The 21,087-nt window shown below is 31.5% G+C and overlaps 2 protein-coding genes across 7 annotated transcripts in view; both read right to left on the bottom strand.

Annotated features, from left to right (window-relative positions):
* Positions 1-14,351, bottom strand: part of LOC111514017 (uncharacterized) — a 47,743-nt gene extending 33,392 nt beyond the window's left edge. For 2 of the 5 annotated variants that reach the window (XM_023170244.2, XM_074175988.1), the window contains exon 1: positions 14,057-14,351. The gene's annotated coding sequence lies outside the window, so the exon portion shown is untranslated. Of the gene's footprint in view, positions 1-14,012 lie in introns of all 5 variants that reach the window. The other 3 variants (XM_023170245.2, XM_074175987.1, XM_023170246.2) reach the window with 3 other exon arrangements.
* The window catches only part of LOC111511929 (synaptotagmin-15), a 475,338-nt gene that overhangs the window by 316,074 nt on the left and 138,177 nt on the right, over positions 1-21,087 (bottom strand). The gene's annotated exons all lie outside the window — the stretch shown is intronic.

Genomic DNA, 21,087 nt, shown 5'->3' with positions numbered 1-21,087 from the left:
AATTGTTAACTAACAAATTTTTTTCCTATCTCCGTTGGCATAAATAATGGGATAGAATGTATAAATAATTGGCCTATAAATTTTAAACCTTGTGGAGCCCTTTATATACTTTATATACTCCATATATATACTTCATATATACTTTATATACCCTTTATATATTCCATACGATCCTGCGATAAAAGTCCATAAAAATGTATTAATTTGTTAATTATGATTTTTATAACTATTGCAAAATGAAATATCTGAAAATTGTTGATTAGTTTTTTTTTTCAATTCATATTCAGGTATGTCTGTTTTCACATTAAACAATGGCAGTTATTAACATAGGATATGAATTTTTTACGTAATTTGTTTATTAAATTGTTTTGAACAAATAGAGAAATTCAATATTTTAGAAGAATTTTTCTTGCTATTTTGTTATCTGGATATAACTATGATTTTAAATTTTTTTTTCCTAATTTTATTATTTATCTGTTTAAAATCGATTTTTTTATATTTCGAATATTCAAATAATTGGTTGAGAAATAATTTTACTTTTAAGAATCATAATTCACACTTTCAAATAGTTTGACAAAAAAAAATTATTTATTATATAATTGTTTATTAGTTTAACAAATTGTTATGAACAAATATTGACCAACGTTATATTTTTTTTCTTAAGCAGAAAAAACTCATGAAAACAGCTATGTATAAAAAAGTGTCAAAAAAAATTATATAATTAATTATATTATAAAATTATGATAGATAAAAAAATATTTCTTGGCACTTTTTCATATATAGCTGTTTTAATAATTTTTTTGTGCTTCAGAAAAAAATATAACGTCGGTCAATATTTGTTTATAACAAATTGTTAAACTAATAAACAATTAAATAATGAATGAAATTTTTTTTTGACAAACTATTTAAAAGTGTAAAACAATCGAAATATAAAAAAATCGATTTTAAACGATTAGAAATCAAAATTGAAAAAAATTTTTTTCAAAATATCATAGACAACAAAATAGCAAAAAATTATTTTTTCAGAAATTTCAAATTTCATTATTTGTTCAAAACAATTTAATGAACAAATTACGTAAAAAATTCATATCGTTTGTTAATAACTGCCATTGTTTAATGTGAAAACAGACATAGCTAAATATCAATTGAAAAAAAAATTATCAACAATTCTCAGATATTTTATTTTGCAATAGTTATGAAAAATCATAATGCACAAATTAATAAATTTTTGTATTTCATCAGTTCGGACTTCCATTGTCTAACATAATATAAATTGATTTGAAATCCCTGAAAAAAATGAAAAGATTAACCGAAAATAACAATTTTATTAAAACAAAAAACTGAAATTACAAGGAAATAACATACAAGCTACAACCAGAAAATAAAAAATTGAAATATTAATGAAAGCTGAAAATTAAAAAATATTAACAAAAAGGAAATATAAAAATTATTAGATTCCAAACCAAGTTACGTCACGACGTTTTGATTGTTGTTTTTATTTTTATTTTACATTTTTGTTAATAATATTTTTTAATTTTCAGATTTTAATAATATTTAATTTTTTTATTTCCTGGTTGTAGCTTGTATGTTATTTCCTAGTGATTTCAGTTTTTTGTTCTAATAAAGTTGTCATTTTCGGTTAATATTTTTATTTTTTTCAGGGATTTCAAGTCTATTTATATTATATTAGACAATGGAAGTCCGAACTGATGAAATACACCACGAAACATTGTCAACCACCTTCAAACAATAATAAATTTTTATGAACTTTCATCGCAGGATCGTATGAAGTATTTGATATGAAGTATCAAAAGGGCTCCATGAAGTGAAGTCGGAAATTTCCTCATTTTTAACCAGATTTTTTTCGAAATTGCTCAAATATGACTATTTTTTGAGTTATTAACGAAAAACTAAAGACCATTTTTTTAAATCTTATTTTGTTAATAACAATTGCAATTTTTTACCTGCACCAGAATCCTTCGAAAACATTTTTCTAGAGGTGATTCCGAATCGAATGAGCAATCGCTCATATTTTTAGGAACTTCATCTCCATTTTTCATGTTTTTGTTGTTTGTTGATTAGACTACAAAAAGTGCTGCTTCGAGGATTGGAAAAACGCTGGCACACGTGTATTATATTTGAGGGGGAGTACTTCAAAGGGAACAAATAGAAATTGATGATTAAATGAATATTTTCTGATAAAATGAAAATTCACCTTATTTTTTGAAAAAATAACGTCAACAAAACATTTCAAGGAGGGGTTGACTGTCGGAATGATAAAGGTGCGGACGGACTGACAAACAGACAGGTGATGATCCGACCAAAAATTAAATTTTTCGAACCTGAACCGTTTCTCCAATTCAAAAGTGAAATATGAAAAACCAATATAGAAAAAAATCAAACGACTCACCACCAGTTATTCAAGGGTCGAAACATTTTTTCTCGAGCCTTCAAGTACAATCACCAAACCTATCTTTATTGGCACTAGCCGAATAATCCTGACAAGTGGCCACAGCCGGTTATTTCACACTTCATGGACACTTCAGAAATCTACCAGATTATTTTATACTTATTTTATGATTCTCCTTTACCAAATATTACTATTGATACTCTTCTTTGATTTACCAAACTTCTATCGCCGACTTTTATCAATAACGCTGTATTTTTTCGTGACTCAAGACAAGATTACTTGTTGAAAAACGGAATCTGGTTATTTTCAATCCCAGCTGAATCGTGATTATCAGTTTTTCCAGTTGAGAAAGCTATAATGATCTGTCGAAATGATACAGGCAGATTGACAAATCTCATTTACATACAAATATTGTTTTCAAGAAAAACTGTAACTGACACAAAAATGTATTCAATCGAATTCCTACAGAATTGATCCAATCATGCTATCGACATTTCATTTCAGACTGACTCAGAATAATAATAATTTATCACTTATAGTCAGTGGGCATACTTGAAGACTGGCTATGAATCAAATCATCTATAGAAACAATTCGTTGAAGAATGATGAAGAAATAGATACTAATGGCGCTGTCGTTAAAGCGAGAACTGAGCTACAAGCTGCTAACAACTTCAATTCATTTTTTGTTAAAAGCATTGAAGATATCTCCAATTATATTGTGAGTGTACAACAATGGTCTCCTCAAAATCTAAATAATATAGAAACGAGATTTGTTGAATTCGAGAAGATTAATATAAGTAAGCTGAAGTCAATTTTCTCAAAAATAAAGGCAATGTTGATGAAGTAATGTCTGCTACATTTTTTAAATCAACATTTTTTACACTTGGATTTCATATCCTTAACTTAATACAAACATCAATGTCGTCCGGTAACTTTCCAAATATGTTGAAAAGAGTACAGTTATTCCCATCCCAAAAATAAATAATTTAGTTGAAATGTCAGACTTCAGAGCAATAAATACTTTGCCGGTTATTGAGAAAGTTTTGGAAATTGTTGTACATGAACAAATTACTGGGTACTTTACTGAAAATAACCTGTTTATAGGAAATCAATCCGGATTTAGAGAACACCTCTCGTGTGAAACTGCCCTTCAATTAACAGTTTCAAAATGGAAGAATGAAATCGATAGTGACAAATTTATAGTAGCAGTGTTTTTTGATTTCAAAAGGGCATTTGAAACTATCGATAGGCAAATATTACTTCGTAAACTGAGATATTATGGAATCGATGGAGTAGCCTTAAGTTGGTTCAAAAATTATCTCAATGGCAGGTCACAAATATCTAGAGTGGGGAAACGTTTCTCAAATGAAATTTCAAACAATATAGGCGTACCTCAAGGGAGTGTCCTGGGACCACTGCTGTTTATAATTTACCTGAATGATGTGAATTATATATAAGGTTATGATTTTTTGAATTTATTTGCAGATGGCACGTTACTTGCATGCTACCATTGCTACCACCAATCAATTCCACATTTTCAGGGCAAAAACAAAGCAATCTATGAAATCGTTGTTTTTCAGAGAATTGAATGATTTCAACCAATTACCATACCACATTTAAGATTCTGTTACTTTATATTCATTCAAGGCTCAGTTGAAAATATAATATAATAAAAATAAAATATAGTAATTTTTAAAATATATATTACATCACGTACTCTATGAATTTTCGTAATTTTTTTAATTATTATGTTTCACATCATCGAATTGTTTAATTGGTTCGAGCTTTTATGTGTTACGTTGTGTTACATCGTGTTATATATATATATATATATATATATATAATATAATAATTTATATATTATTTGAACGTATTTTATTGTTAGAAGAATTTTTATACTATTTCAATATTTTTTAAATACCATTTTTACCTTTTTGGACTTGTATTCATATTAGGATTTCCTATTTTCGAATAAATAAATTTAAAAAAATAAATAAGTGTTGTTTTGCCAGTTCATCGTATATCAATTAGTCATTCTTGAATCCAACGGGATTTTTGAGGATGATGAACTACTTTATACTTCCCGACAGTATCTATAATTACAGCCTCAGCAATTAGAAGCAAAATCTGCTTCTAATACTCGTTCATATACCGAAACAATATACTGAGTGAGAACCAATTCCAATTTCAGAAACTTAGAATTCTTACTTCCTATGCGGTGTACCTCAAAATTAGGTGTTAGACAATATTTTATTTCAATAAATTGCTAGGGAAATCTTTTCTTCGCAACTATAATATTTCCTTACAATTTTGTTGAAGTTTCTTCTGAAACATCTACATACTATATACCATTTATTGCCTGAATTGCTCTTTGATGTGGATTTGGTTTTGGGGTGTATGATTTCAATCATAACAGATTATAGAGAAAAAATTTCTTGCGGAACTCCACAAAATTAGGAGCAAGAATTTGAAGTGAAAATTAAATATTATTTCATAGTACTCCATCATCTCAAAGTTTCCATATTATCCGAATGCAAAAGTAGTCTGGTAATAACTATAATACGCCAAAATTCTTGGACCACCCTCGTGAATTGTGAAGTGAAATATTCATCATGGTTGCTTATTTGTACATTCAATCTTTATTTCTTTCACCGGTGCCGGTGCTAGGCACCCAAAAATGTTCAAGAAAATAGTTACTTTTAATTTTAGATACTAATGTTTAAAAATTGCTTCATATCGATTCAGCGTCTTTAATTGATTGCCGAGTTCTGTTTTGCAATTATGCCTGGCAATAGAATCTCAGTGTTCTATAGAGCAAGAATAGTGGCTTTGCATGATAAGAATCTGCTGAATCATCAAGCCGTGGATAGACCAAGTATTATCTGTGCTTCGGTTATCCAAATAGTGCATTTGTATTAGGAAAGTAAGAGCATTGAGGGGAGAACTGGGCATACCAGGATAACTTGTGCAAGAGAAAATCGGTGTCTAGCAGGATATGTACGTCGGAATCGAACCATAATAGGCTCAGCTGTCCGAATTCATTCAAAAAGAACGTTTGGTCGATTAATTTTCAGTAACACAATAAGGTGGATACTTGCTAGAGCCTATTTACGATCTAGGAGGCTATTAAGAGTTCCCAGGTTACTTCCCAGATAATAGCCGCTCATCAACAGCGGGCACGGGAACACAGACACTGATGTTTAGCTCCGTGTCGAAATGTCCTTTTTTCGGAACCAGATTTGGTTTAGTTAATGACACAGAGTTTGGAGAGGAACAGGGCGACAAGAAAGACTATCTTTTGATAGAGAAGTCGTTCCAAACCACGGAGGGTCAGTAATGCTTTGGGGAGACATAATGCATAGTCGTCGTATACAGCTCATTCCTCTTCCAGCCATTATAGCAGGGAATAGATATGTTCAAAACATCATTGAACTTATCATTCATTCTCTCTGAAGTGAAATTGGAGCTCATTTCATTTTCATGGAAGACATCGCACGAGAAGAGTTCAAAATGCACTAGAGATTGAGAATATTCAAAAATTACTGTGGCCAGTAAACTCGCCAGACATGAATTTCATTGAACATATGTGAAATTTCGTTAAATGAGTAATCTCAACCAGAATTAATCCTCCTATCACCCTTTCATGAACTCACACACTCGGAACCATCTTACTACTGTTTTCGATGTTTCCGGTTCCAAGGCTGGGAATATAAGAAAAAATGCATGATGGCGCTCTTAGGGTGGAAAATTTTGGATCTGCCGGTGGAAGCTGATTCATCATCCTGCTGAAATTTGTCGAAAACTACAATTTCTGACAGTCAGCAGGATCTTCCTAACATCAGTCCACTTGGAAATAGCATGGTAACTGCAGTTGCTTTGAGGCTCACTAGCAACTTCAAAATCGATTTCAGCAACATCAGAGGACTCAACTCAAATATAAATTCAATGCACCAACATCTGCAATCAAATAGTCCTCATATTCTTTCACTCACAGTAACCAAAGTCAGTGCTGAAGCTGCTGGATTCCATTCAGAAAAGAGCTATCCGCCTGATTGGACACGTGAACATCACTTGCAACCTTGATAGTCTGGAACATCGAAGAAAGGTTGGAGATTTGTCTCTCTTCAATAAATGTTTCCACAGGAAGTGTTCTAGTGAATTGGCACATTTGATTCCACCAAGAGCGATACATATCAGAAATACGCGACGGACTGTGGCTGCTCATCGCTTTGAGGTTCAACTCAGTACACCTCCAACTTCCCTTCTGAAAAACTATTTCATTTGCAGAACGACGTTTATGTGGAATTATGTGGAATTCAATCTCAAGCGATTCAAATCCAATGTGATGTGAATCACTACTTTCGCACAGGCACCGCTCTAAGAGCGCCCTCAAGGATTTTCCTGTAGTGTTTGTGTTTTTTATTATCAAAAAAATTGGAGGACACACCGAATGTTATTGCATTTTTCATTTCGCTCTAACCTTTTTTTTCTTGATTTCAGATTTTGCTTATCATTTTGTTATGAAATATTGTTCAGTCGAAATTAAATTCAGCCAATTTGTTTTGGTTACAAAACCAAATTGAAAGTACTTTGTAATACACTTTTTGACTTACAATAATTGTTTATCATTTAGACAATTATAACGGGGGAGAAATTTTTTATCGGTCATCCACTACGAATAAAGAAGATTAACATAACAAAAGTTTTGGAATAAGTATTATTTCTTTTTTATCTTTTTGTTTGTTTCAATTGTACATTCATAGTAAATAAAGACGTATTATTATTGATATTGTTATTATTATCATTATAAATTGTTACGGCATGATCGTTATGTTTTTATCTTGAGTAATTTATCCTGCGAAGAATCCTTTGATTGGGAGTGTAGGCGAACTCGATCTACGAATAACTTTCATCTTCAAATATTTATTCATTTCCTGTTTGAAATAACAAGAAAATTAATCACTTTTTTTTCTGAAAACACCAGTAGAAATACAGACTTCTCGTCGAATAAAATAATAAGCATTTTAATAAGCAGCTCAAAGAAAATTATGAGATATAAGATATATTTATGATATTAACAGTTCTACCTAATATTGAAACAAGCATCTTTCAGAAAACGGTCAAAATACATTATTTGTAAAACGATGCCTTCAATTAAACGTTAGTTTGGAGTACTAATGACTTTCATCTTCATATATATGTTTATATTCTGTTTGTCATGGTACAAAAATGAAATATCCTCCTTCTGACATTCTAAATTTAACAGCAGAAATACAGATTTTCATAGATTAAAAAAACGTATTGCAGTAAGATTACATACATAGTTAAGATGTTCTATGTTTTCCAAATATGTCACTCATATTATTTCTGTGATCATTCCATTAAGATTTTTATTTTTGAATAACTTTTTCCAGCTATCTATACACGTCTTACGAAAACCATCACATCACCAATAATTTGCAAAGACAATGCTTACCATTTTTGTGATATTCGCAAAAAATCATCATTGTCCAATTCAAATAATAAGAAAATAAGACATACAAACTTTTTGTGTTGTTCTATTTTCAATAATATCTGGTACGAATCAATTTTGAATGCGTTTTCCACCATCAACATTTTTGGTTATGAGAAATTCAGCCATGTTTCACAACATGTATTTCTGGACGTTTCTTTTCGAAAAAGCATCTTCAGATTCAGGTCATAAAATCAAGACTTTTTGTTACAGTTACAAGTACTGCTTGGAAATTTATGGAACATTACTGCTTGTTTTTCTAAATGAAGTATTCGGAGAAATATTTCCTTCTGTTTATTTTTATATCAAATTTTTTGACATAGATATTAGATAGATATTAAAATATTTAAGTGGAGAAATACATTTGTACTGATACATGGTCGAATTTGTAGTGATAATTGGTTTTTAAACAATAGTTGTATTCTTTTTCAAAAAACTTAAAATGGTTGTTCACATCTACCTGCAAACTTTCAAGAGATATTTTGATATAATTGTATGTCTTCGAGTTTTGATAACGAAGAATATTGGTTTCTACAATTTCGTGAATTCTCTGACGGAGAATTGAATGTGTCGATGTTCAAAAAAACATATGTGATAGATGACTTTTTAAATGATGAAATTGATAAAAAGTATCCGTAATAATGCTGATGATGGAACCCAATGAAAGAAATGTCCTATTGAAATGTGTTCAAACCACAAAAAGTTTGTCTACCTTATTTTGATTTTATTTGAAAGGGTTTTTCAAATGTGCATTAAAGGCATTAATAGACGCGATTTGAAAAAAGACAAGTATCTTTTATTTAACTCAACCTAACGTTTAAGTCTTACCATTTCAGAGGTAGGAGTAGTGATATCAGCTGACAAACGGTTTGTATATGTATGTATTTGATTTCGTTTGAAGAGGATGTATTACTTTCTATTTTATGATTATTGATTTTATCTATTTTCAAAATAACTTTGTATTTTTACTTTTTCGAAATTACTGACCTTGGTTCATTTGATTGAGTTTCTTACTGTTTTATCGATACAAATCCTAACGACAACCACTTTTGTCGGCAAATAACTAACTCCAACGAACAACGGTTAACAATCGTACTGATTATGTTATTCCTTTGAAAAAAATACGATATAGAATACTTTTTCTTTATGAATCTGAATCTAACGACTTTTTTTTGTTCGCTTTGAAAATTAATACTGAAATATTTATGAAAAAAATATTATAGTAAAATGAAGCGACTACTGCAATGACAAATTAATAACTCCAACGAACGACAGTTAAAAATCCTACTAATTTTTTTTTGAAGGTGTTCAAAAATGTTTCATGGTTAATTTTACTAGTTCGGACTTCCATTGTCTGATATGATATGATTTGAAATCTCTGAAATAACAAATGAAAATTAAAAAGGATAGCTGAGAATAACAATTATATTAAGCAAAAAAACCCTGAAAAGAAATTATAATCAAATGAAAATTAACCTTTCAGTCCATCTTGTATTGTGTTTGTAAATCTTCTGCTGGAAACATCCTCGCTTGTTTACTTTGTAGTAAATGATCAAGAGGTAGCTAAAAATTATGTGAATTTCTGGAACTTCGTCGAGCTTCTCCTAATATGACTAATAACCAGTCCGTGCAAAGCTTATTGTTAAATCATCTGAAAATGGAATTTTTAAGAAGTGATGATCGACTGTATTGCGGAACATGCGCAAAAATAACTGACTGTTATAAGAAAACAAGTATTGTTGAGGCACTAGTCTATTTAATAATGACACTGATGATCTTCAAACAAGACTCAATCTCTGACGGAAGCAAGAAACTCTTTGGAAGGTTTAAAATAGATGAACATTTCAATCTAGCAGACCACTATTATAATATTCATGCAGTCATTGTTCACTGTGGTTCTGGCGTTGAATTTGGTCATTATTACGCCTTCGTCAAAGACGAAACGGACTGGTTTATGTTTGACGATAGTCGTGTCACGAAGTGTTCTGGCGATGTATTGAATCTATTGGAGCCCCTAGAGACACCCTGCATATATATATATATATATATATATATATATATATATATATATATATATATATATATATATATATATATATATATATATATATATATATATATATATATATATATATAAATATGCTGAACTGGTTTTTCCGGGTATTTGATCCGTGTATGTGATATTATCTCTAATTTCAGGTGAAATTAGAGATAATATGACATACACGGATCAAATACCCGGAAAAACCAGTTCAGCATATTCCTATCCGTGAAAACTTCAGATTCCATATATATATATATATATATATATATATATATATATATATATATATATATATATATACAGGGTCCTGCAACAGTGGCGCGGTGTTACATATCTCTAGTTAGGAAACAGATAGGAATCTAAATTTCTATAATATTACCTTATTAGTCAACCTCGACAAAATAAAAATATTGGCGGTCACACAGGGTGTTCAATTTTTTATGGGCGGATCCTAACTGTGTTTTTTCAAACGGCAACCTATATTTTTTATCGTTTTTTCGGTTTCTACATAGAAAATAAAATACACTTTATACATATTTTCACTTCAAAAATATTGACGGTTTTCGAGATATCTACCATGACAGGTTTTTTTTCCAATATAACCATCACTCAGAATATTTGAAATTATAAATTCGTGCCAAGTCCAAATGAATTTTTTTTCTGGTCAAATATTCTACATTGGTAACTCTCTCAAACGATATATCTGAAATCTACCTGTGATATACAGGGTATGAAAAAACCGCTTGCCACATATTGTAAATAAAAATTTGTAGAATCTTCCTTATTTCACATGGAACACTCTGTATATTATTGATCCATAAGGAGCGCCAAGGAAACCTCTACAAATTTTATCGAGTATTCCCCATGACTAGGTTCAATAGTTTTTCTTAAAAAAACATTTTTTTCGAAAAATGGTCGTTCGTCGTATTTCTACGTCATGAACTCAATGAAAGACTTTTTTCAAAGCGAAATCCATTTGACGACTGATAACAATGCACGAAAGATATCTTGTTTCAATTTTGTACATTATAGTGTCCTATAGTTTTTCTTTTTTTTTTCTTTTTTTTTTTTAATGGCAACTCTCTATTGTATCGCCATAATATCGATGATTTTTTTACTGTGAAATCCTTATGTGACGGCCGTGATCGAGATATATATTATGTTTATTTATTCTCACATTTATTCTCTGAATAGAACACCGTGCAATTTCTTCATTTGACGCATAGTTTTTGTCCAACTTTCATTAAAATATTGCCCCTTGCCTAAAATTACCTGTTGCTAGATAAACAAGTTTTAAATTACACCACAAAATGTACGTTCTTGAATAATTACAATAATTTCAATGATCTCAAAATTTGTGCCATATTTTTTCGGTCTAAAACAACCTTCAGCGAATAGAATTAAATTAAAAGATTTGTTGAAACTGGATGTATCAGTTATTCTAAACATGAGCGCATCAAGCCAGCTACTAATGAAGATAATGAATTGCAAGTTCTTCTTGCTGTTGAAGAAGATCCTACTAGGAGTCAACGACAAATTGGTGAAATAGTGGATATAAGTGAGAGATCAGTGCAACGAGATTGGAAGAAACATCGCTTTCATCCATTTCATACTACTGTATCCCGATTTTGAGAAAAGAGTGAGATTTTGCAATTGGGCCATGAAAGAAATTCGTCGAAACGAATATTTTTTCAATAACATTTAATGGTCGGATGAATCGACATTCCATAAAAATGGATTTGTGAATCGACATAATTACCATTATTATTCGACAGAAAATCCCCACTTATTGAGACAGTGGACTATCAATATAGGTGGTCGATAAATGTCTGGGGAGGCATCATTGGAGAATATGTAATCGGTCCATACTTTTTTCAGCGACATATGAATGGAACAATTTATGTGCACCTGCTCACTATTCGGCAGAAGTGAGAGATCATCTAAATGAAGTATTTCCCAATAAATGTATAGGACGGAATGGGCCTGTACGGTGGCCCACTAGATCATCAGATTCAACAAAACTGGATTCTTTTTTATGAGGATACATAAAAACTATGATTTACGTCGAGCCACCAGCTTCTTCCGAAAATATGCGACTTAGAATAACGAATGCTTTTGGCAGCATTACATCAGCTGTCTTGCGCAGGTTATAACAGTCTTTCAAACATAGACTTTAGCACTGCTTTCAAAAAAATGGAAGACATGTCGAACATATTTTATAAAAGTTTCATTTTCAACCTTCATCAAACTCTTTCTTTTTTAGTTTTGTGGTTTGTCAGTTGACAAATTCAAATATCTAGAACTTAAGCCCTGAATTCATGAATATACACCATAAAATGAAAAAGAAATATTAGTAATATTCACTATTTTTTTTAATTTAATCTTGTTTGGTTTGATATTGCACGATTCATGGGTAAAATTCTGCATCCAATGAAAAAAATAATTTTCCATTTAGAAAAATGTGATAGGTACATACATTTATTTCGTGAAAGAATATTTGTTTGGACACGCTATAATGTACAAAATTGAAACAAGATATCTTTCGTACATTCTTAACAGTCGTCAAATGGATTTCGCTGTGAAAAAAGTCTTTCATCGAGTTTATGGCGTAGAAATAGGAAGAACTACCATTTTTCGAAAAAAATGCTTTTTTAAAAAAAACTATTGAACCTAGCCATGGGGAATACTCGATGAAATTTGTAGAGGTTTCGTTGGCGCTCCTTATGGATCAATAATATACAGAGTGTTCCATTTGAAATAAGGAAGATTCTGCAAATTTTTATTTACAATATGTGGCAAGTGGTTTTTCATACCCTGTATATCACAGGTCGACTTCAGATATATCGTTTGAGAGAGTTACCACTATACAATATTTGACCGAAAAAACAATACAATTGGACTTGGCACAACTTTATAATTTCAAATATTCTGAGAGACGAATATTGGAAAAAAAAATCTGTCATGCTAGATATCTCGAAAGCCGTCAATATTTTCGAAGTAAAGATATACATAAAGTGTCTTTTACTTTTCATGTAGAAACCGAAAAAGCAATAAAAAATGTAGGTTGCTATTCAAAAAAACACAGTTGGGATCCGCCCATAAAAAATTGAACACCCTGTGTGACCGCCAATATTTTTATTTTGTCGAGCTCGTGCAATGAGGTAATATTATAGAAATTTAGATTCCTATCTGTTTCCTAAATAGAGATATGGAACACCGCGCTCCTGTTGCAGGACCCTGTATATATATATATATATATATATATATATATATATATATATATATATATATATATATATATATATATATATTAAAACCAAAAAATTGGATATTAAAGAATTAAAATGAAATAAAAAAATTTAAATGAAATAAAAATTCAAAAGATAGCGAGCCAAGTTACCCCACGACGTTTCGTTTGTTAGCATCCACAATCGTCTTCGGATGATTTACTGTAATTTCTTTCCAGGGTTTTTTTTGCTGAATATAATTGTCTCAGATATTATTTTCAATTTCCTTTTGTTATTTCAGAGATTTCATATCATAACATATTAGACAATGGAAGTCCGAACCAATGAAATTTCTACTGATTGTGTTATTACTTAAAAAGAAATACAATTAAAAATTATTCTTCTTAATAAATCTAAATCTAACGACAATTTTGGTTTTTCGCTTGGGAAATTGATACTGAAAGATTCATAAAATAATATATTAAAGTAAAATTATTCGACTACTGCTATGAGTTGTATCTAACATCATTTTCGATACATTAAATGGGTGTGTTCATAATGGTAATTCAGAATGCAATTCAAACAAAGGAGTCACTTGTTATGTAGATTATCGTCCAAATTTTACTTTGTTTTGAAAAGAGGTACAATTCTGAAAACAAGCTATCTATCAAACGTTTCCCCGTTCGTTCTTCCCATCAAATCAATATCTGTTATCTGTAAAACTTTATATGTTATTTGATACCATGATGAAACCTTGCGGAATGTTTCTCCCAAGAAGAAACAAATTATTTCAAGTGAATTTCAAACGATTATAGGTACCATGCAAAGAAACCTGACCATACGCTTCAATGTAAACCACCAACACTCGTTAAAATCACTTCACTTTCCCGTCTTGGTCCAGTTACAGCGTCAGCAACACTTTACAACAAACTGAAGTCCGGTTTACAAATGCCACAAGCAACAATTCGACTATCACTTTCACAGTCCAGCTCTTTGTCAAATTAACTGTAACACTCGTAAGAAACTATTGAATAATTCGTCGATCAGGCTGGTTTTTAATGGGTTGTATTTGCACTTCCTTCAGGGCAAAATCGTTTTCGCCTGAATAATTTCCGCTATCTTAGAGCTTGGAGAGATTGTCGGAGACAAAAATGAAGAATGAAGAACGGTCGAAGAATATTGTTTTATGTAGGTGCCTACACCGTAAGTTCAGAAACAGGTGCGCGGTTTGGGATTGTGAGGGGAGGCAGAAAGGGGGTCTGGGTAATTAAATCTGGTAATGACGACCATTAAATTTTCTTTTCAACTAATGAGAGTCTGTTAGGCTCAACCTAACAACCTCACTTTCAACATGAGGCCTATTTTGGTGACTTGAAACAAATCTTGAATTCATTGGAGCCTCTGGAGACTTGTCTGGGTCACAAGATCCTTCTTTTAGAACTTCAGTCCAAGAGCACCAAAAATTATGATCCAGGGCTTATTCGATTCGAAATGACCTTGGAGGGGCTTGAAAAAATTGCAAAAGTTATAAATAATTTAGAAAAAAAGAGGGATTTGGTATCTCGGAAAATATTAAAGCTATCCAAAATTTAAAAAAAGATCCTTATAGAGAAGGAAATTTCCTAAAAAAGTCCCACCTCCCTGAACTCTATACCAATATTTATAATTTTAATTTAGAGGCGAAAATAGCGCTAAAAGCGGGCGATGCGCGTCCCGCACGCGTTGACCGATACGGACTTTTGAACAATAAAAATTATTTTGATCCATCATTAGTAAAAAAAAATTGAATAAACGAAAAACGAAGAGCATTTGGTTGAATGGAAGAGCAAGGTCTGCTCATGTTGCGATTTCTCTGTAGCATGGTCAGAAATTGAATCCTGTCATTTGATAGAAGATTATATTTTTGCTTATATATATATATATATATATATATATATATATATATATATATATATATATATATATAATATAATATAATATATATATATATATATATATATATATATATATATATATATATATATATATATATATATATATATATATATATATATATATATATATATATATATATATAGAATAGTAGTTTTTCGGGGATTCGGTCTGATTAGAATAAATATTTATTCTTTTTAGCTGCCCGAGCTTTCGCTAATGTTTATTAGCTTTATCGAGGGCTGTAATATAAAAAGGACATAATAAATATATATATATATATATATATATATATATATATATATATATATATATATATATATATATATATAAAACATAATAACGGATAAAACAGAATACCTGTGCTATGTGAGAATATTCAATTTGGAAATTTCAATTTTGAAAGAAGTCTTCAACATCAAAATGACAACTTTTTGACATTGAATAATGTGAAATACTTTTTCAAATTTTTTATTATCGTTCATTATGGGGATTTATACTGTGTTAATATTACAGGATGTATTCAGATTTATATTTTTTGTTAGTAAAAATGAATAAATTTTGCTGAGGTTGTCGATGTCTGTCTTTTTGTTGATATTGAGATCAAAATTTGGGAAGCTAACCTGAAATGCCATCGGAAAACGAATCCACATGTTTCTAGAAATGATATGGAATCTAGAAAGGTTAATGCAGTCAAGCTGCTGGAAAATAATTCCATGAAAATCAAAAAATTAATAGATAAGTACTTTTTAATCATTCCCATATTGGTTTCAATTCAAGAGCCACCGGTAGACAGCTGTTTCAGCCTATTGGGTATCGTCAATACCGGGCAGGCGGTCCTCGATTGTACTTATCTATTAATTTTTTGATTTTCATGATATTATTTTCCAGCAACTTGAATGCATTAACCTTTCTAGATTTCATATCATTTCTAGAAACATGTGGATTCGTTTTCCGATGGCATTTCAGGTTAGCTTCCCAAATTTCTGCTACCGCAGTTGTCGGTTGATTGGTCAAACCACCAACACTGACATAAAAACTTGGCAAGTTGACTTGGGTGTCACACTAATAGGTGGTTCGACTTATGTTTCGCTTGCGTTTACGCAGCTATTTTTATCAAGCAGTTTCTTGGTTTTTCTCATTTTGTCTTTCTCTCCGACGTTGTACCCACTTCACACCAGTGACCTTCCGAGGCCCGAGCGTGTGAAGATATCTCTGTACGCCAATGACACGGCTCTCCTCTCATCTTCCATGGGTCGGGAGCTCGGTGTCGTCTATATGCAACGTGCATTGGACGACCTCGAGCGCTGGTACCTTGATTGGAAGATCCGAGTGAACCCGGATAAGACTCAGGCAATTACCATGGGAAGACTGAAATCTTCTCCGGCCAGAAAAGTGAGAATCTCTGGAAGGAAGATTAACTGGCAAGCGCGGGTAAAGTACCTCGGCCTTCTAATAGACCGTAGGCTCACTTGGAACCCGCACATAACGTGCGTCAAATCAAAGATCGAGAGTCGGATAGCACGTCTGTACCCTCTGATAAATAGAAAATCAAAAATGAGTCTCAAAAACAAAATTACCATCTATAATACGATGTTCAAGCCTGTCATCATGTATGCTTCAGGCGTCTGGGGACAAGCGGCGAAATCTAATATCACCATTCTGGAGGTATTGCAAAACAAGCTAATAAGGATGATTGTGAATGCTCCTTGGTTCATGCGGAATGGAGCCATCCGCAGAGATTTGCAGCTGCCTTCCATTCGGCAGTCATTCAGTCGAGAAATCGGAGAGTTTTCGATGGTGCAGAAACTCATGAAAACCCATTAGTCAGGAAAACTATGAATTATAATGTAGACGACCCCTCCCGATATAGAAGGCCCCGACACTCTGTCGAATGAGGCCCCTATATCTCCCGTTGAAAGATGAACAACGTTTTCATCCAATTCACCCCAGCCAGGCAGTGGTACACCGTGAAGGGCGGTACTGATGTCTGAGGACACTCATGCCGCCATACCATTAACACCCACATCAGTCATGACCCGCTTGTCCTTCTGGCAAACATCAGTTCAAAGGGTAAGGGAGCCAGGCTCCAACCTGTCTAAATTCAAGATGACTTCCACCTCATTTTGTCTTCAATCGAGGACCGCCTGCCCGGTACTGACGATGCCCAGTAGGCTGAAACAGCTGTCTACCGGTGGCTCTTAAATTGAAAGCAATATGGGAATGATCAAAAAGTACTAATCTATTAATTTATAATATATATATATATATATATATATATATATATATATATATATATATATATATATATATATATTATATAAAATCTCATTTGTATTTATTCTGGACCCGGATGTCACGCAGATAGCTATAGCTGCCTCCGTGGTCATGTTAGATGTAGCCTGGGAATTCTAGGTCTTCTAACTGGAACCACAAATGTGCGGTTGGCTCCTGTTGTTGACTCCGTGCGTTTGTGTTGTTTCTTGATTTCGGCAAACAAGTTGATTTTTGATTTTTTGACTGAAAGACCCCGTTATTCCAACAAAGGCGTTTTTGAGCATTAAAAAAGATTATTTTAAAAACAATTTTGTTTTTATCAATGATAATATTCATCACTGATAAAAATATTCAAAAAAAAATTCAAATATCTTATAAACAATATATTTGTTTATAATAATTTTTTAAACAAATAGAGATAAACATTATGAAAAATCATTCTCATGTCACTCTGAATATTAGGAATACGAATAAATTTGGATGATGGAAAAAAAATTTCATTGCTTTAATTGCGTCTTTGATTATCAATAACAAAGTGGGAAAATCAATTTTTCCAATGGAAATCTGGCTCCAAGTAGAGAACAAAATTTGAGGTTTTTAGTTTAAAAATTATCAGGGTTTTTATGTAAATTTAAAACTTGTAAAAATTAATTAATTAACTAAAGTAAAACAATTTTTTCATGAATTTTTGTTTATTCAAGTGTCTAGAAGGTACCTAAGTTGTTTTTTTCTTAATAATTATATTTAATGGGTTGAAATAGTTGTTATTGTTCAAAGGTCTGCATCAATCTGCGCATGCGGAACGAGCATCGACCACTATTAGTGCTATTGCCGCCTGTAAATTAAAATTATGAATATTGGTGACGAAGTTCCCGTAGGTGGGATTTTTCTTGAGAAATTTCCATCTCTTCAAAATGTTTTTTTCAAATTTCGGGTATCTTCAATATTTTTCGATATATTTCTAAAAATATTTTTCTACTAAATTGTTTATAACTTTTGCAATTTTTTGAGTCCCTCTTGAAATTTTTTAAAAAGTTGCTAGAGGTCATTCCGAATCGAATAAGCCTTGGATCAAAATTTTTGGTGGCCGTGGACAGAGTTCTAAAAAAGGATTTTGTTACCCCTCCATTTTATTCTATGAAAGAGAGGACATTGGCAAATCAAGATCTTCAGATGATGTGGTGCTACAGGTTTTTCCGGGTTTTCTTGCAGTTGAAAAAGCAAATGCGCCACTGGAATCAATCAAGCCGTCTCTGAGCGCCGATTGATTTTTGTTGTTGTTGTTTCATAATTTCATAATTTGTATTACTTCATATTTGAATATATAATGAATATCGTTTTAAAAAAAAATATAAAAGTTTTATCTGCACAGGTAAATCTCGCAACAGGCTTCCATATGCTATAAATTGTTCATTGTTCATAAATTGTTCAAAATAATTTGAATGTTATTTCCTTCATCAATAATAAAGTCGAAACTTCAACTTTCAACTGCATCTTTGATATTCGAAAATTGAGAACATTTTTTATTCCATAGGTGGCGTCTTTGTAGAGGGAGACGCCATACCTCTACGGTATGTTTGAAATGTTTCTGTTGAAAATGTGAGGCTTCGTGTTTCACTGCGATTTGTTTTGTTAGGTTGTTTCAACAGTTTTTTCCTTTTAAATTCCATGGTTTTTGTTGCTTCATATCTCTATGAATGGGCTTGTTTCATGCTATGGAAAATGATACTGGTTTCCTTATAGACTGATCGAGTTAGGGGTATATTATACTTATCAAGCCTAATCGGTCCTAAAATCTCTTTATATTTGCAAAAAAAAGAATAATTCGAAAAGCAAAAATTTGAATTGACCGCGTGCCTGTTGATCAATAAAATTGATCGTGTCTAGAGCGGAGTTGCCAAGTGTATTGGTTTTTAATATCCAATCACAGATCTGATGATCCAATTTGACAGACGCCATTTTTGTTGTTATTATTGTCAACTCGGTGTGAATACCACTGTTACAATTATCTAATTAAAAAACGTTATTTTTGTAAAAGGTAGGTATTGGCGGGTGCCTTTTTCGAAAAATATTTTTTCAGGTTATTTTTGGATTGATATGTTCTCGAGTAATTCTACATTTCACTGTACATATTTTTGCTTCTCTTTTCAGTCATCATACTGCTTCTTGGCCGAGATAAAATAAAAATTAAATCAAAACTTTCTCTCCTTCGATAAAAGACAAAGTCTGAAATGAATGTCTTATAAATAAACGGGACCTACTAAATATACCACCTACCGTTTCAATTTTTCATTCTTCATGTCGGTACCAAATGCAAATTTCTCGAGTAAAATTCATCGATCATTTCAAAATCGACTCTAGGTAAGTTGTCGGGAGTCAGCTTTAACAAAACTAGGCTCAACATTCATTTTGAAATTATTTTAACAAAAATACGAAGTTTGTGGAAACCGTTAACATTAGAAAGAGCACATTGTCGCATTCACTACAGAGAGCGCTGGCTGACTGGATGACAATATGGCTAATATACCAGTAACGTTAAATTTTCATTTTTGGTGGGTGGCATGAATGCATAATTGAGGGTTCATGAGCATTCGGAAACCATCAGAAAATGCAGCTCGTTCTATTTTATTTAGAATCATATTTAGATATAACTTGTACTAAGTATATCAGTTATCAAAGCAAATATTATTGTCCATTTTTATGCTTAATTCGTGGATTCGAGCGACTTTATTATTGCATATTTATTTGTTTGCTGGCATTATTCTTTAAAAAAATTAATGAATAATTACAAAAAATTTTAATTGATCGTTCGTTTTCTCAGGAAAATGGAGTACCCATATCACAATTTATTGGTTTATTCGGCATTGAAAATGTATGTCATATTTTTGCAACATTGAGTTTCAACTTTTTCTTAGCTGACAGCTCGCGTAGAAACAATCTATTTTTTCATCGAGTTTAGTTTGTGTGTGTTTTGAAAGTGTTATAGATATATTTGAATATTATTATTGTGCTGATTTTTATTGTGCGGAAAGGCACAAGAAAACAGAAAGCGCATTGATTATAGATGAGTTATTTCATATAATGAGTTTAGATTCCCGAAGAATAAAATTATGAGAAAAAAAAATAGGTGGAAGTATTGAAAAGAAAGCACTACAATCCTTCTACTCTTCCAAGACTTTATAGAAATCATTCAAAAGTGACTATAAATGAAAGGGACACGAAAATATCGAATTTGATGACACAGTTTTTTATTTCAACTTCAAGTATTCTCCACAGGAAGTAATATCTGGAGTTACTACTGTTGCTGAAAGTTTGATACATTTCAGTTCATTAAATTTTATCATATGATTATTGGTATTATCTCGGAAGCTTTTGTTGAATCAGTTCGAGTACAATCAATTCTGTCTATACTTGACCTCATTCAACCTTCCTCTCAAGGATTGTAAAATAAATTGAATATTTGAAATGATTCTTCAATTCAGTTTGCTACATTTGTGATTTTCATAACTGTATATTATTGAATAATGCATAAAATCATAGTTTTGGTAAATATTTTGTGATCTATCGACTTTATGTACTGATTTTAGATACAGAACTTATTTTCAAACATGATTTTTCGTGTACATTTTATTCCATGTGGAGAATTTTTCATTAATTGAAACGTTAACGTGTTCATATACACTTT

This window comes from Leptinotarsa decemlineata, unplaced genomic scaffold, assembly GCF_025532065.1.
Source record: "Leptinotarsa decemlineata unplaced genomic scaffold, Ldec_3_MD MMD2_tig00001393_RagTag_RagTag, whole genome shotgun sequence".
Taxonomy (NCBI): Eukaryota; Metazoa; Arthropoda; class Insecta; order Coleoptera; family Chrysomelidae; genus Leptinotarsa; species Leptinotarsa decemlineata.
The sequence above is the reverse complement of the archived record's forward strand: the minus strand, read 5'-3'. Positions and strand labels throughout refer to the sequence as shown.